The 14505-nt window shown below is 45.3% G+C and overlaps 1 protein-coding gene across 4 annotated transcripts in view; it reads left to right on the forward strand.

The window, feature by feature from the left end:
- The window catches only part of HIVEP2 (HIVEP zinc finger 2), a 146835-nt gene that overhangs the window by 36067 nt on the left and 96263 nt on the right, over nucleotides 1–14505 (forward strand). For all 4 annotated transcript variants that reach the window (XM_065680696.1, XM_065680695.1, XM_065680697.1 and 1 more), the window contains exon 2: nucleotides 858–963. The gene's annotated coding sequence lies outside the window, so the exon portion shown is untranslated. The remainder of the gene's footprint in view (nucleotides 1–857; nucleotides 964–14505) is intronic.

A 14505-nucleotide genomic window follows, 5' to 3' on the forward strand; every position in this document is an offset into this window, starting at 1 on the left:
ACCCTTTACCGATAATTTTTTGTTTTGCTTTGTTTTTTTTGGATCAGGGAGTATATTCTTTACATATTTAATATAAATCTTTACATGGTTTTACACTTGTTGAAGACCAGGTAGAGAGCATAGACTTTATCTGATGGCGACTTCTCATCGCCATGGGCGTGTCTGTACATGTGTGTGTCTGGGTATATTTATGAGTATCCTGTAAGTCATATTATTTACATTTTCAAAATAAAGAGAACCCAATTAATCTGCCTTTTGTATCAATAACTGTGTTTTGTTGCTTTATCCACACCCTCATGCATCACTGATGAGTCAGTACAATTAACAAGCAAGAGTTTCTTAATTCTTGTTTCAAACGCTTATTTACAGGGATATGACATCCAAGCAAGTTTTCTTTGTTTAATGCTGTAGACTTTTAGGTTGCTTGAAGCTGTATTTGTTCCGATCAGTTATGATTTTACTATTTGTTTTAGTAAGAAAACTTTTCTTCAGCTCTTAAATTGGAAAGTTTGCTTGCTTGCTTGCTACCATGTGTCTTGTCATTGGAGACAACGCTGCCAGTACAAGCTCATTTTCTGTATCTGCACTGGCTACCTACGGCATATCTCAAAACTAGTCGTCATTGCTTTGATAGCATGTCTGAAATTTGGTCTGGGGCAGTGGGCCTTTTGTTTGGCTGTAGCAGGACATTTTTTACTTGCCATCATGAGCAGCAAAATGTTTTCTGTAAGCCTGGGAAAGGCAGAGACCTGTTAATGCAGAGAAGGAATATGTGAAAACACACAAATGTATTAGCAGAGCTTGATGTAAACCTCTGAACATGATGAACTTACTATCTGGATTTGTTATGCTTGCAGGTGGGCCCCTCTTCTGATATGTGATCTACAGCGAGCTACTCCGAATCGTACGATGACAATGTTATCACTGCCACATCTCTGGGAACCAGTTATTCATAAGTATACGGTATGTGAATGTCTGCATCTTACATTAACCGTTGCTTGTTGGAACAACAATAATGTGAAGGTGCTAAAAGTCATTGAAGTGATGTTAAGCCACATGTACAATCAGTTACACCGAGCTGTTCCAGCAGATGTTTATCTACTAGGCCTGGTCTATATGCAGAATAGTGAGCTGTTTTAACTTGAAAATGTATTTATTCACAGACACTAGTAGAAACATTCCACCAATATTTCCTTTGGATGAAGTTATACTGGTACAGTGGTGATACGTAGATATCCAGACTGTTACTCTTTTCCTCAAGCAGGAGGGGGTGGTAACAGTAGCATGAAGGTTCTGTACTTTGTATTGCTGCACATAAAGCGGTACTATTTTTGCATTTAGAAAAGGTCTTTAATTGCTTTTCTCCTTCATTCCATTTTCAATTTCTGGTCAGTCTAAATTAGATTAATTTCACACACCAGTGAATCCCTAAAGAAGTGTAAATTAACTCCATTTTACCAAACTCAGCCAGATGATGGCAGTTATTTCCTTGATGCTTAGCTTTACATCACCCACCATCTTTGACCAAGATTTCAATAGGAATTAAATGCATATATTGAGCCTTTTTTTCCTCATCCTGAATAAGGAATTGGAGAATGAAACCTAGATCTAGTGAAGGGAGGCTATTTAATTTCTGGGCTACGAGGCCAGAAATGTAGGGCCACTGGTAGCTGGCATGTTTTCTCTTCCACTGTTCTGGCTTGAAACTGTTAACACACTCAGGTCCTGTAAAACCATGAGCAAACTGGTTTTATGAGGGTGGTTACATTATTGTTTTATGTTCTGAAGCAGTTCATAGCACACCACATAACTGTTAGCATGGAGCATCTTCATCTGATTTATAGCTCCACCGCAGCTCCCACTGAAGCTGGTGAAAAAACGTTTCTTCTTGCTGATGGGAGTTGAATTGCACTGCATGTAACACCCGAGACTTTTGTTTAAGTAGGGTTCCCTGCATGGAATTTTTTTCTTACTGATCAGCCACTTTGTAGAGATGAAGTGTTGCAGATACAAGTGTAAAACAGAATTACAAGGAAATGGATTCCTCGAATAAGCTAGAAGAGGATTCAATTATTGAAAATGCTTTTCTAGCTTCAGAAGTTATAAAGTGATGAGGAGACATGAGTGTTTGCTCCAAACGTATATATCTGTTTAACGTGCTGTATTTATATGTGTATTTGGAAGACAATATTTGTTGTAAAAGGTTTGCTGCTACATCAGTGATGTGAGAGTTGGGAAAGGAAGATGAAAGTCTCACAGGGAGCAGAAAGGGAAAGGGATCAATTCAGTGTGTTTTGGGAGGGTAGTTCACAACTCAAGTAACTTGTGTGCTAAATGGTGAGGAGGTTTCCAAATCTGGCTGGTCTCTGGGTCGGTTCAAAGAGAAGCTCCTGCAGGCGATATCTCACACTGAAGTGAGCGAGCATTGATCCTGCTTTGCTGGGCTGGCCTGTGCAGCCACCCTCAGTAACTGCTGCTGGCCAAATACCGTTAACATTACCTTTTGTAGACTTCTCTGCATTTGTTCCGATGTTTCCTCTATCCGTGTCTACGCACCTTTTCAGGAAGGCTATACAAGTAATAATAGTCTCTGTTGCTCGTGTTCTTCTGAGTGGATGAAGTTTTAAACATTCAGAGTTGGTTTTGATATACGTTTTTGTAAACAAGTTGGTTTGGTGTGTGTGTGAGCACTGGTAATGGAAAGGTGGTTTGAAGAGGATGAGTTTTGTGTTCGGCAGGGGCAGAGGTCTGGAAAGGACCCAGCAGGCCAGCTGGTCTGCCTTCCTGCCACCGCAGCTATCTCGTCACAAAAAGCATGACTGCGTCTTGGTTGACATTTTCGCTTTTTGATGGAATGTGGCTTTTCGCCGGTGGAGGGGACCTGTCAGAGAGCCAAGCGCAGGTGGCAGGGAGAGGCGGTTGTCTGAGCAGTGACCCCTTGCAGCTCTCCGCGTTCCCTGGGCACAAAGAGCAAGCTGCCATCTCGCTGCCATGCTTTTAATGAGCTGTAGAGCAAGGGATAGTGTGTCCCACACTTTGTGAGGCTTCTTCTAATACACATTAATAACCTTCATGGATTTGCCATCTACCCAAGTCAAAATGAAATTTCCTTTGACTGCTGAACGCAGGAGTGAGAGGAAAGCAAAGGTTTTCGTGTTTGTTTTTCCTTTTGGGTGTTATTTTAGTTTTCCTCTTTTGCCAGTTCTCATACAACATTGCAAACATTTTAGGAAACTAATCTGCAGGAGCACAGCTCATAAAGGCTCGTCCTGCCGGAGGACGAGGCTCTGCTTATTACAGAAAAGCTTCAGAGGCAGTCACAGCTGAAAAGATTACACACTTCCACAGGAAATTAAATTTGATGTAATATAGTGAAAGAATGACAAAATGGAAAGGGCATATATAATATATTTGTGATTATTAAGTGGTAGAAAAATGAAAACTTGAGAGCCGATAAAGTGCATGTACTTTGGATATGGATGCAAAATTCCCAAGAGCTGTTTAAAAATTTGGCTCTCCCCTTTCCTCTGCCCTCCCTCGGTGCCGTTATCTCAGTGGGGAAAATCATTAACATCTTGTAAGATCATGTGAACTTTTGGGCATGTGAGATTATAAAATCTTTAAAACAAGTTTCAGAGCAGTCCTATGGAGTCCAGTTAGGTTGCATTCTTCAGCAGAAGGTGCATACGTGACACCAGACTGGGAATGATTTAACTGGGCCTGTTGGGGACAAGCCCAAGAGGAACATGCTAGGGATTGAAGGATGGCGGGCTAAGGAGGACTATCAATCTCTTGTTTCACTTGTGGGAAAGGATAGCTCTTTAGATCCTGTCCCGCAGGGGAAAAAAGGTACTAGGACTGGCTCCCTGAAATGCCTGTACACCAATGCACGCAGCATGGGGAATAAACAGGAGGAGTTAGAAGTCTGTGTGCGGGCTAAAGGTTATGATCTAGTGGCGATTACAGAGACATGGTGGGACAGTTCACATGACTGGAATGTGGTCATGGATGGCTATGTCCTTTTTAGGAAAGATAGGTCAGCGAAGCGAGGTGGTGGAGTTGCTCTTTACGTGAGAGAGCAACTAGAATGTATTGAGTTCTGTCCGGGGTCGGATGAGGAGCAAGTGGAATGTCTGTGGGTACGAATCAAGGGGCTGACTGGCACGGGTGATACAGTTGTGGGGGTCTATTACAGACCTCCTGATCAGGACGAAGGAGTTGATGAGGCTTTCTACAGGCAACTGGAAGTAGCCTCGCGACTACATGCCTTAGTCGTCGTGGGGGACTTTAATTACCCCGATATTTGCTGGAAGACTCACACAGCCAGTCATTCACAGTCTAGGAGGTTCCTCGAGTGCATTGATGATAATTTCTTAATGCAAATGGTGGACGTACCAACTAGGGGAGCAGCGCTGCTAGATTTAGTACTCGCCAACAAGGAGGGTTTGGTCGAAGTGGTGACGGTCAATGGCAGCCTTGGCTGCAGTGACCATGAGATGGTGGAGTTTAGGATCCTGTGTGGGAGGAATAGAATACCTAGCAAAGCCACAGTTCTGGATTTCCGAAGGGCCAACTTTGGCCTCTTCAGTCAACTGCTAAGGGAAGTCTCATGGGAAAGTGTACTAGGCGGTAAAGGGGCTCAAGATAGTTGGTTAGCATTCAAGGACCGCTTCTTCCAAGCTCAGGATCGGAGCGTCCCAATGAGTAGGAAGTCAAGTAAGGGATCTAGGAGACCGGCGTGGTTAAACAAGGAGCTGCTGGGCAAACTCAAGTGGAAAAGGAGAATCTATGGATTATGGAAGGAGGGGCTGGCCACTTGGGAGGAATATAGGACAGTTGTTAGAGGATGTAGGGAGGCAATTAGGACAGCTAAGGCCTCCTTGGAACTCAATCTTGCTAGTCGGGTTAAAGACAATAGAAAGGGCTTCTTCAAATACATAGCAAATAAAACTAAAACAAGAGGCAATATAGGCCCACTGCTGAACGAAGTGGGTACCCTGGAGACAGAAGATATAAAAAAGGCAGAGGTGCTGAATGCCTTCTTTGCCTCTGTCTTTACTCCTGCAGACTCTCCCCGAGGGCCCCGGATTTCTATAGCCCCAGAAGGAGTCAGGACAAAGGAGGAGTTTGCTTTGGTAGATGAGGATTGGGTTAGGGATCAGCTATGCAAACTGGACATCTGTAAATCGATGGGTCCGGATGGAATGCACCCACGGGTGCTGAGGGAGCTGGCGGAGGTCATTGCTAGGCCACTTTCCATCATCTTTGGTAAGTCGTGGGAAACGGGCGAGGTGCCTGAGGATTGGCGGATGGCAAAGGTCACACCAATCTATAAGAAGGGCAAGAAGGAGGACCCGGGTAATTATAGACCGGTCAGCCTTACCTCCATCCCTGGAAAGATGATGGAACAACTTATTCTTGACTCCATCACTAGGCATATCAAGGATGAGGGGGTCATTAAGAACAGCCAACATGGTTTTATGAGGGGGAAGTCATGTATGACCAACCTTATAGCCTTCTATGAGGAAGTGACTAGGTGGAGGGATGATGGTAGAGCGGTAGATGTGGTTTTTCTTGATTTCAGTAAGGCATTTGATACTGTCTCCCACAGCATCCTCATAGATAAGCTGAGGAAGTGTGGGCTTGACGATCAAGTAGTGAGGTGGATCGAGAACTGGTTGAAAGGAAGAAGGCAGAGAGTTGTGGTCAATGGCGCAGAATCTAGCTGGAGGTCTGTGACTAGTGGAGTTCCTCAGGGGTCGGTGCTGGGACCGGTGCTGTTTAATATTTTCATCAATGACCTGGATGAGGGAACTGAGTGCACCCTCAGCAAGTTTGCTGATGACACAAAACTGGGAGGAGTGGCTGACACACCAGAGGACTGTGCTGCCATTCAGCGAGACCTGGACAGGCTGGAGAGTTGGGCAGGGAGAAACTTGATGAAATTTAACAAGGGCAAGTGTAGAGTCTTGCATCTGGGGAAGAACAACCCCATGTACCAGTACAGGTTGGGGGTTGACCTGCTGGAAAGTAGTGAATGGGAAAGGGACCTGGGGGTCCTGGTGGATAGGAGGATGACCATGAGCCAGCAATGTGCTCTTGTGGCCAAGAAGGCAAATGGCATCTTAGGGTGCATTAGAAAGGGAGTGGTTAGTAGGTCAAGAGAGGTTCTCCTCCCCCTCTACTCAGCCTTGGTGAGGCCGCATCTGGAATATTGTGTCCAGTTCTGGGCCCCTCTGTTCAAGAAGGACAGGGAATTGCTTGAAGGAGTCCAGCGCAGAGCCACAAAGATGATTAAGGGAGTGGAACATCTCCCTTATGAGGAGAGGCTGAGGGAGCTGGGTCTCTTTAGCTTGCAAAAGAGGAGACTGAGGGGTGACCTCATCAATGTTTACAAATATGTGAAGGGTAGGTGTCAGGATGATGGAGCTAGGCTTTTTTCAGTGATATCCAGTGATAGGACAAGGGGCAATGGGTGTAAACTGGAACATAGGAAGTTCCACGTTAACATCAGGAAGAACTTCTTTACTGTAAGAGTGACAGAGCACTGGAACAGGCTGCCCAGGGGGGTTGTGGAGTCTCCTACACTGGAGATATTCAAGGCCCGCCTGGACAAGTTCCTGTGTGATGTACTGTAGGTTACCCTGCTCTTGCAGGGGGGTTGGACTAGATGATCTTTTTAGGTCCCTTCCAACCCTTGGGATTCTGTGATTCTGTGATTCTGTGAAAAGCAAGAGCTTCTTTCTTTGCTTCTTCCTTCCACATGGATGTGCAGTGCTGACAGGAGGAAGCCTTCCTACCCCGTCTGCCTGCGCTCCTCTCCAAGGCATGGTGTGGTGCTTGCACTGGAAGTGGTGGATGAAGTCCCAGCCCTGCCCTAGCCACCAGCCTCTGGTGGCAGGTGCGGTCAGGCTGGGGACCCACTGGGGGCCATTCAGGTGACACACGTGCTGAAGAGATCTGCTTTGTTCCGAGGTCCTTGCAGCTTGTCTGAGGTGCAAGGAGATGATGTGTCCCCTCTTCTTCACCAGCTCAGGGTCAGCATAGACACTGTGATGAGCCGGGCTTTCTCCCAGCCAGGTGCTTCATGGCAAAATGTAGGTTTTCTTTCAAAAGGGACAGTAATAACTTGCAGCGTTTTAATAATTTTTCCTATAAGATCTTGTTACCTGCAGTTGGAAAGAGTAAGCAGGACTCTGGCAGATTTAACTTTATTAACCATCATAAATCCTTTCCCTTTTGACTGTAATCAGTCCCTGGAGTCCTTTTAATGCTCTTGACATTGCACTGGCCTTTCATCACAGCACAATATACATTTTCCTGTAACTAGAAAACTGATGGTGGGAGCCTTACATAAACCTGAGGTAATGGATGCAGCAGTGGGGATGTGCAACTGTCAGAGGGAGGAGGAGACGGAGCTAATTCTGCCAGCGCAGCCTTTCCCTCTGTGGAGGGCAGGAGAGGGGACTTGAAGGCACAGGCGCCCGTAGGGTCTAGCATGCACCCACTAGCGCCCGGAGACAGGGACCAGCTGCTTTGCTTTGGTCCAGACAGATAGACAGAGAGACAGCGGTGCTTTTGTGTCTTCTGCTGGTGAGTGGGGGGATGCTGGGGGCCAAGCCCTGTCTCAGAAAGCCCATCTGTGAGTAGCCCTCAATCCATGTCCCCAGCACAGTGAGCTGCCAGACCTCACTGGCAGCCATCAGGCTGACCCAGCCGTTGCGAGCTGCTGGCCAGGAGGAGGTCGCTTGTGGCTCAGGGACCAGGCAAACCTGCTCGGATGGAGGTGCTGGGTGAATGGATCTTTTCTGTGACAGGGACAGCGCTAAAAGGAAGGAGTGTTACCAGGTGGTCGAGGGGCCGGCACCTAAGCAACAAACGCCGCCTTCATAAAATAACTACCTGGGTTATTGCCTTTCTGTCCAGCCTGCACACAAAATCCTCCGGAAAGCGAGAGGGGAATTCCCTGGTTGGTAGTCTGTCTGTCTCTCTGCTGTCCAGGAATTCATGGGATGGAGAAGGCATCCCAAGAATCTGCCCCCGTGTGCAGGGAAGCTAAATTCCCTCTTGTTTTTCCGTATACACAAGTGAGCAAGTTTCTTCAGCAAATGCTTTAATTTTAAGCTTAATACTATGCAAATATTTAACTTTGGACAAAAAAGCCTCAAGCTGGCTTCAGACCATGGACTGGCTTCCAGCTGTTCCTGCAGGTACAGATCCAATGTTTACATACACGAAGGAGTATTTGTTTATTTATTATGGTAATCTTTTTATAATGAACCTGGATATTTGTGTACCCTGGTATTGCTTTGAACATAAAAATCTCTGTATTTGCAATGTGTGTACAGCCATTTTCAGAAGCTTTGGCAAAAAACTCAGACCTGCTGAAAATAATCACTGTAGGCTACATTTTTAGGTGACGGAGTTGGACCGCCTAATTTTTTCTGTAACTGAAGTGTTTGGAGCTGTGCTCGCCATCGAAAGCCCGTCAGCCTAGGTTATGTAAAAGAGGTGTGGAAAGATCCGGTGCCTGCTGCAGGAGCTTCACACTGTAATTTGTTTGTTTGGATAAATGGGTATAAAATCATATTCAGAAGGAGTGTCAAGAGCGTTAGTAATAAAGATTGTAAGTAGGTTGCAAAATATCAGCTGAAGTGCTATCTTGATATATAATACTTTGCTGTATCAACATATTTCATATATGTGTGTGTTCTCCAGCCCTCATCTCAGCTGCTGCATGCCTGCAAACAGCCACTTATTAAAAAGGGAAAGTCCATAGTCTCGGGGACCTATAATGTCCTTAGTGCGAGAGCTATTGACTTCATAAAGACGAGAATAGCTATGTCAAATGTGTTCCATTTGCATGTGGCAAGATGGAAAAAGCAAACTCTGTGTGAAGACGAGCAGACAAGAAAGACACCGAATGCCTTAAATACTAAAGGAGTTAATGCTATGCAGTGATTTTGCTTCTGTTATAGGAAGTGTAAGAACAGTATGCTTCCTGGCGTACATCTCCATCTAAACTGCAAAGGTTTCAATTCCATGGCAACACGAAGAGCCCAATTGTGCTGAAGGTGTATGTATTAATGCATTCAGAGGGAGGGGTTGGGAGTGAGCTGGGAAAAAATCAAACATGCCAAATGTTTCGCATTTATATATTTATATACAAAGTAAAGCCTTTGTTCGTAGAAAATCAGAGCCGATGTGAATACACCTCTGCAGCCCCCTAATTCTTCCTGATTCTTTTTTACATGGGTTTTTCTCAGGCAAAAAGCAAATGAAGAGGTTGGGCTTGGTTGGGTTTTTATTTTTGATTCTGTTTTATAGGACTGTGAGTGCAGCAGCACTTGAATGTTGCAAGAGGAATGCTATTAATTCCTGAGACTGTTGTATATCCCTGGAGAGAATGACTGGAGGGGGAGTATTTTTTCCAAGATGTACTGCTTCACAGAGCAGAGAGAAGCAGAGTTTGAGGGGTTTTATTATTATTGTTTTCCTTGATCTTTTTGATCTGCCTTCTTTCTGCCTTTCTCAAAATCCACCTCAAATTTCCCCCACCTCTCCTGGCTGAGGAGCAGGAAACAAGACTGAGCTCTGCTTCCTGACATCCAAAGAAGTATAAAAGTACAAGGAAACAGTGTATTTTGTTTTGCCAGCCGACTCGCATTCTCAGACCTGCACTGGAAGGCACCTGCTCCGAGGCAGGGTCAGGAGTCACCCGCTGGGCAATTGGCCAGGGAATAACCAAGGGCTGATCATTATATGAATTTTATTTGATCTGCTTGGTTGGCTGTGTGAATGTAGGATGGGGGATTGTGACAAATGTATTTTGCTCTGGGTGAAGACCTGCCTAAGGCGAAGTTCTGTGTCAAGGCTGGTTCTGCCAGCTGTGCTGATGAGGAGATGAATTGCAGATTTCCAAAGTTTAAAGTCAGACTGGGCAGTGGGGGACCTCCAGATGTTGGTATTTCTGAGGCTAACAGCAGTGCTAATCTGGTATGGTAAAGCTGACAGAAACTGGCAAGTTGAGCTGGATTTACAGCTGCTCTGCATTGCTGAAACAGGCAAAGGAGCCAGAACTTATCAGTGGATCTGGCCTGTAGATTTCAGCAAGGTTTCTCTGTTTAACTGAGAGAGAATATAGCTCTGCGGCTGGAAGTTGGTCAACTGCTCTCTTGCTGTGCCAGAAGGAATAGAATTAATCTCTCTCTCTTATCTGTATCCTTTTCTTTTTTTCTTTTTTGACTAGCAACAGGATTATTTTCTTCTTTTTTATTTTTTCTGTTAAAAACAAGACTTGTTTTCATTGAAGTGGGAATCCTATCTTTGAGATTCTAGTTGGGGGAGATTTGTCCCTGTTCAGGAGACCAGTGCAACATGCGTAAGTCTTTTCTAAGGAAATAAATGGAATTGAAATGATTAAATGACCCTGGCTTGGTATTCTTCAAAGGGGTGGGTTTCACGCTCAAGGCAGCAGAACTGCAAAGAAAGAAGGTGTCGTTTTTAATCAGCCACTTTCTGAGGGTGAGCAGCACTGGTAAGCCTGAGCCACTTGCTAATGCTGCATTTGACACTATCCCAAATTTGTTGTCATTGTGGCTTCTACTTTCTGCACATCCCCCAGAACAAAAAACCAGACATAGCTCATTAAATACTAGCATATGCTTCCCAGATTATGTGGCACCTTCATTTTCCTGACTTTTGACAAAGGGATTGTGCATACAACCCTGAATGAAGTGTAGTACGGGGAGATGAAGGATTCCTCTGTAGGTGTTCCGACCTGGTATAACCCTCCAAACAGGCGAGTTGCTCTTTGCCAGCACCTTCCCAGTGGAGCACCTCATTCAGCTTGGCAGGAAGGATGAAGAGAAAGCACAAAGAGGAACATCAAAGAAAGAAGGAGGAGAGAAATCAAGGACAGGAAGAGTGAGGAAACAGAGCAAAGGCAGAAGGGCGAGCAGAGAAACAACAGGGGGCTGGGAAGAGCACAACACGGGAAAGAGATGATGCTCTGGTCCCTATGAGGAAAAAGCTGTTTTTCAGATGTAGTGTAGACCAAAAAAGAAATAAAAATGGAAGACCAGAGAATTAAAATACATGAAGTGGGAAAGGAGGGTATCACAGTGACGAGGGAGGGGAATGCTATCGACATGAACAGAATACAGAAAGCCCACAGATTAATTTCATACACACAGATTTTGAATAGCAGCTGCTAAGTTTATAGCATCAAAAGCTTGTGACTTTCTCCATGTGGAGATTTTGAGGGCCAGTGGGGAGCAGCTGGGGTGCATTGTGAGGCTGCCGCAGGTACCAGAGTGGGTGGTCAGAGGCAGAGCTTTTCTGTGCACTTGGACTGGAAGCCTAAAGCCAGTATGAGTACACCAGAGGAAAACTGCTCATCCTGCATTTGAAGACCAGCAGTCAGGAAAATGTGTCCGGTTCTGTCTGAAGGTGTGTCTGAGGAAGGGCTGTTGCAATTCCAGCAGGAATAAGGGCTCCCTCTAGATCGCTCTTCTTCCGCTTGTTCAAGCTATTTAGGCTACCAGAAATAAACAGCTGAATGGAAATTTTAGTTCTGGCTGTGAAAAGAAGCTTTTGAATGAATTCTACATCAAATAATGAAAGTCTTCTTTCCGCCTCCTCTCCACCTACCTTGTTCCTAAACATTAACATTTCATGTCACTTGAGCTAAGTTCAGTGTCAGACTCACCAGATACTGCTGAAAAATACACCCCTCTTTTGTGGCAAGCGGGAGATGATGAGAGGCTTGTGGTGTTTTTCCTTTTCAATCTCTGCTTCGCTGGGAGCAGCTGCTAAGGCTGCGTGAAGCTGTCTCCTTCCCACTCTCCTAAACTTCGCTCCTAAACATGCTTCTTCCTCAATGGCTTTGCTACTTCTCTGCAGGAGGCATGGCTTGGCCTACTTCGGGCCATCATTTGTTGGGGAATGTTTTCTCGGATAGTGGTGACTTCCATCCTGACAGGAGGCTGAAGGAGATTGCTATGGAACGAGTCAGGGGCACTGCTAGCTGGTGCCATTTGGAAGTCATTACTTAAGCAAGAAAGAGAAGAAGAGGATCAGGAATGATGAGATTTAAACCCTGGCCGAAGCCCCAAACCTCCAGAAGATTTCTGGCGTTTCTGCTTCTTGTTTTCTAAACATCTGAGCTATGCTTGTGTTACATATTTAAACTGCACTCCAAAATCGCATGGGTGAGAAATACCCTTTCTCTAAAATAGGTAGTTTTGTGGGAAGTGGCACCAGCATGTGTTCTCCCTGGACTTCTCACCCACCTCCTCCATGTCACTGCCAGCACTCCCTAGGTGGCCGTGCAACACCTGAGGGCTGAGTGTGGGACATCGCTCTGGCTTCCCTCCTCAGAGCCAGCTGCCAGTTTTCTCTAGGCTTGTGACAGTGTAATCAGGGAAATACAGTGCAATTTGTTGTCTAAGAGGGAAGATACGAATGCGTGCAGAGGTGGAGAAATGCGCATCCCAATAGTGGGGAAGAAGAATGGTTCTCATGGTCATGTCTGTGCTATGTCGTAGTGGTATATGCAGTATGTGGTAGTATTTATGATAAAGGTGAATGCTCTTGCGGTAAAAGCATGGGGATCTGAGCTTACCTAATAATAAATTTTCCTCCTGTAAGGAAAACAAGCGGCAAAGTGGCACAAGAAGGAAATGGTGAAAACAAACCTTTTGGCAGTGAGCAGAGCCTCCATGCCATTGGTGGAGTAAGCAGGGGCTCTCATTTGTTGCACTAATGTTATGCAGAGGTGTGCTGACACTTGCTTATTTTGATCAGCGCTGAGAAACAGAAGCAAAAAAATTGAATGTGGCTTTGGGATGCTGTAGTGCAAGGCTGAATCACCTGAAATCAAAGCCCATTCGAGGTTGAAATATGACACGTGATGTTTGTCTAACCCCAGATTTCTCAACCTGAATTTATTTCTCAGCTGTTAGAGGAAAAGCACCCTTTTCACAGATACTGTGTGAGTAGGCATTTCTGCACTACAGGAGGTTTTTTTCTCTTCCCTTGCTTTGGTGTCCAGTCCAGCAATGAGGAATCAGATTTAACCCTCAGTGTTTGTTTCAGGCCCTGTGAGTTCTTTTGCAGCAGTAAAACAATTATTTTTGATAGACGCACTAGTTGTTCACTAATTTGTTTATAATCAGTTTTCCAAGAGGTTGCTTTGATGTGGGAGGAACGGAATTCTTTGGGTGCAAATGCTCCTTGCTGACTCTCTTCTTAGTCATTAAGAGGTGTTTTTCACATTAAGGCGCCTTTACTTATAAGGGAAAATGTCAAGCATCTTCTGATACCAGACATACGAAATGTGTGGTTGCCTAAACAGAAACCAATTGCTACGCAGCAGCATGTGAGGGAAGGGACAGCTAAGACCAGCCCAAGCCTTTGTTGGCCTACCAGGGAGAGGCCAAAGAGCCCCCTCCACACTCTGGCTACACTGCTGCTTGCAGCCTGCAAGACCTGAGGCCCCGTGGGTGCTGGTTGCCGCTGCCGACCTACATCCCTGCTGATATGCCTCCATGCTAAAGATGTCACTGTTCTTTTTAGAAGAAAAAGGAAGAAAAGTAGAAAAAAAGTGTCTTTTTTTTTGTTTTTTTAATTCCCTCGCCACCTTTTTGTGTTTTCCCACTGCAGCTCTTTTAAGGCTCCCTGCCTCTGCAGTTCTTGCCTTTGTATAGATTATTTTTGGAAACTGGGGAACCAGGAGGAGGGATGAAATTTAGGGGAGTTAACTGCAGTAGAAGTAGAAAGCTCTTTCCCTTGGTGTGCTCTTTCTTCCCTCTGCTTTCTTCTCATGACCTCCATGGTCTGATCCCCACTTCATTGCTTGTTCCAGGGCAAACCATAGCCCTTGCTCTTTGTGCCCAGTGAGTGACCTCTTCCCGTGCGGAAGCATGCCAGTTTTGGAGGCTGTACTCACTGCTTCTTCCCTACAGCGAACATAGTTTCTCTTGCTTTTCTGGGTCAGCCAGTTGGCCAAGAAGTGGTAGGTGGTCAAGCAGAGTTTTGAGAGCTGTGACATACTGGTAGCACTTCAGAGGTTAAGTGCCTTATGGTAAGTTGTATGCAGAGAAGAACACATTTCCTCTGTTATTTTCTCAGTGGGACATCCCCATCAAGGTAGCTGGCTCTTTCTCGAAACGTTGGCATGTTTTTTCATCAGAAATGTTGCATGCAAAGTTACCAAACTTTGCAAGAAAAACCAGTTTTGTTTTAGAAGACTGGAAGACAGTGACTGAAGCCTGACCTAGCGGTGAGACTTGGAGCTCGCCTTTTGGCTCTGGGGCATGGGGTAGGTGTTGGTGAGCCTGGACCCTCAAACTGTCCGAGCCCTTCTGCATGGGGATGGTCACTTTGCATCATGCATTTTGAATGCCAAAATATAAGGAGAAAGGAGCACACAAAAAGCTGGGGTTTTTTTTTCTGTGTAGGTTTTCTAAAATCACTAGTGCATAGAAAGACATCGACCATACA

The sequence above is a fragment of the Lathamus discolor genome, chromosome 5 (genome assembly GCF_037157495.1).
Source record: "Lathamus discolor isolate bLatDis1 chromosome 5, bLatDis1.hap1, whole genome shotgun sequence".
In the NCBI taxonomy this organism is placed as follows: Eukaryota; Metazoa; Chordata; class Aves; order Psittaciformes; family Psittacidae; genus Lathamus; species Lathamus discolor.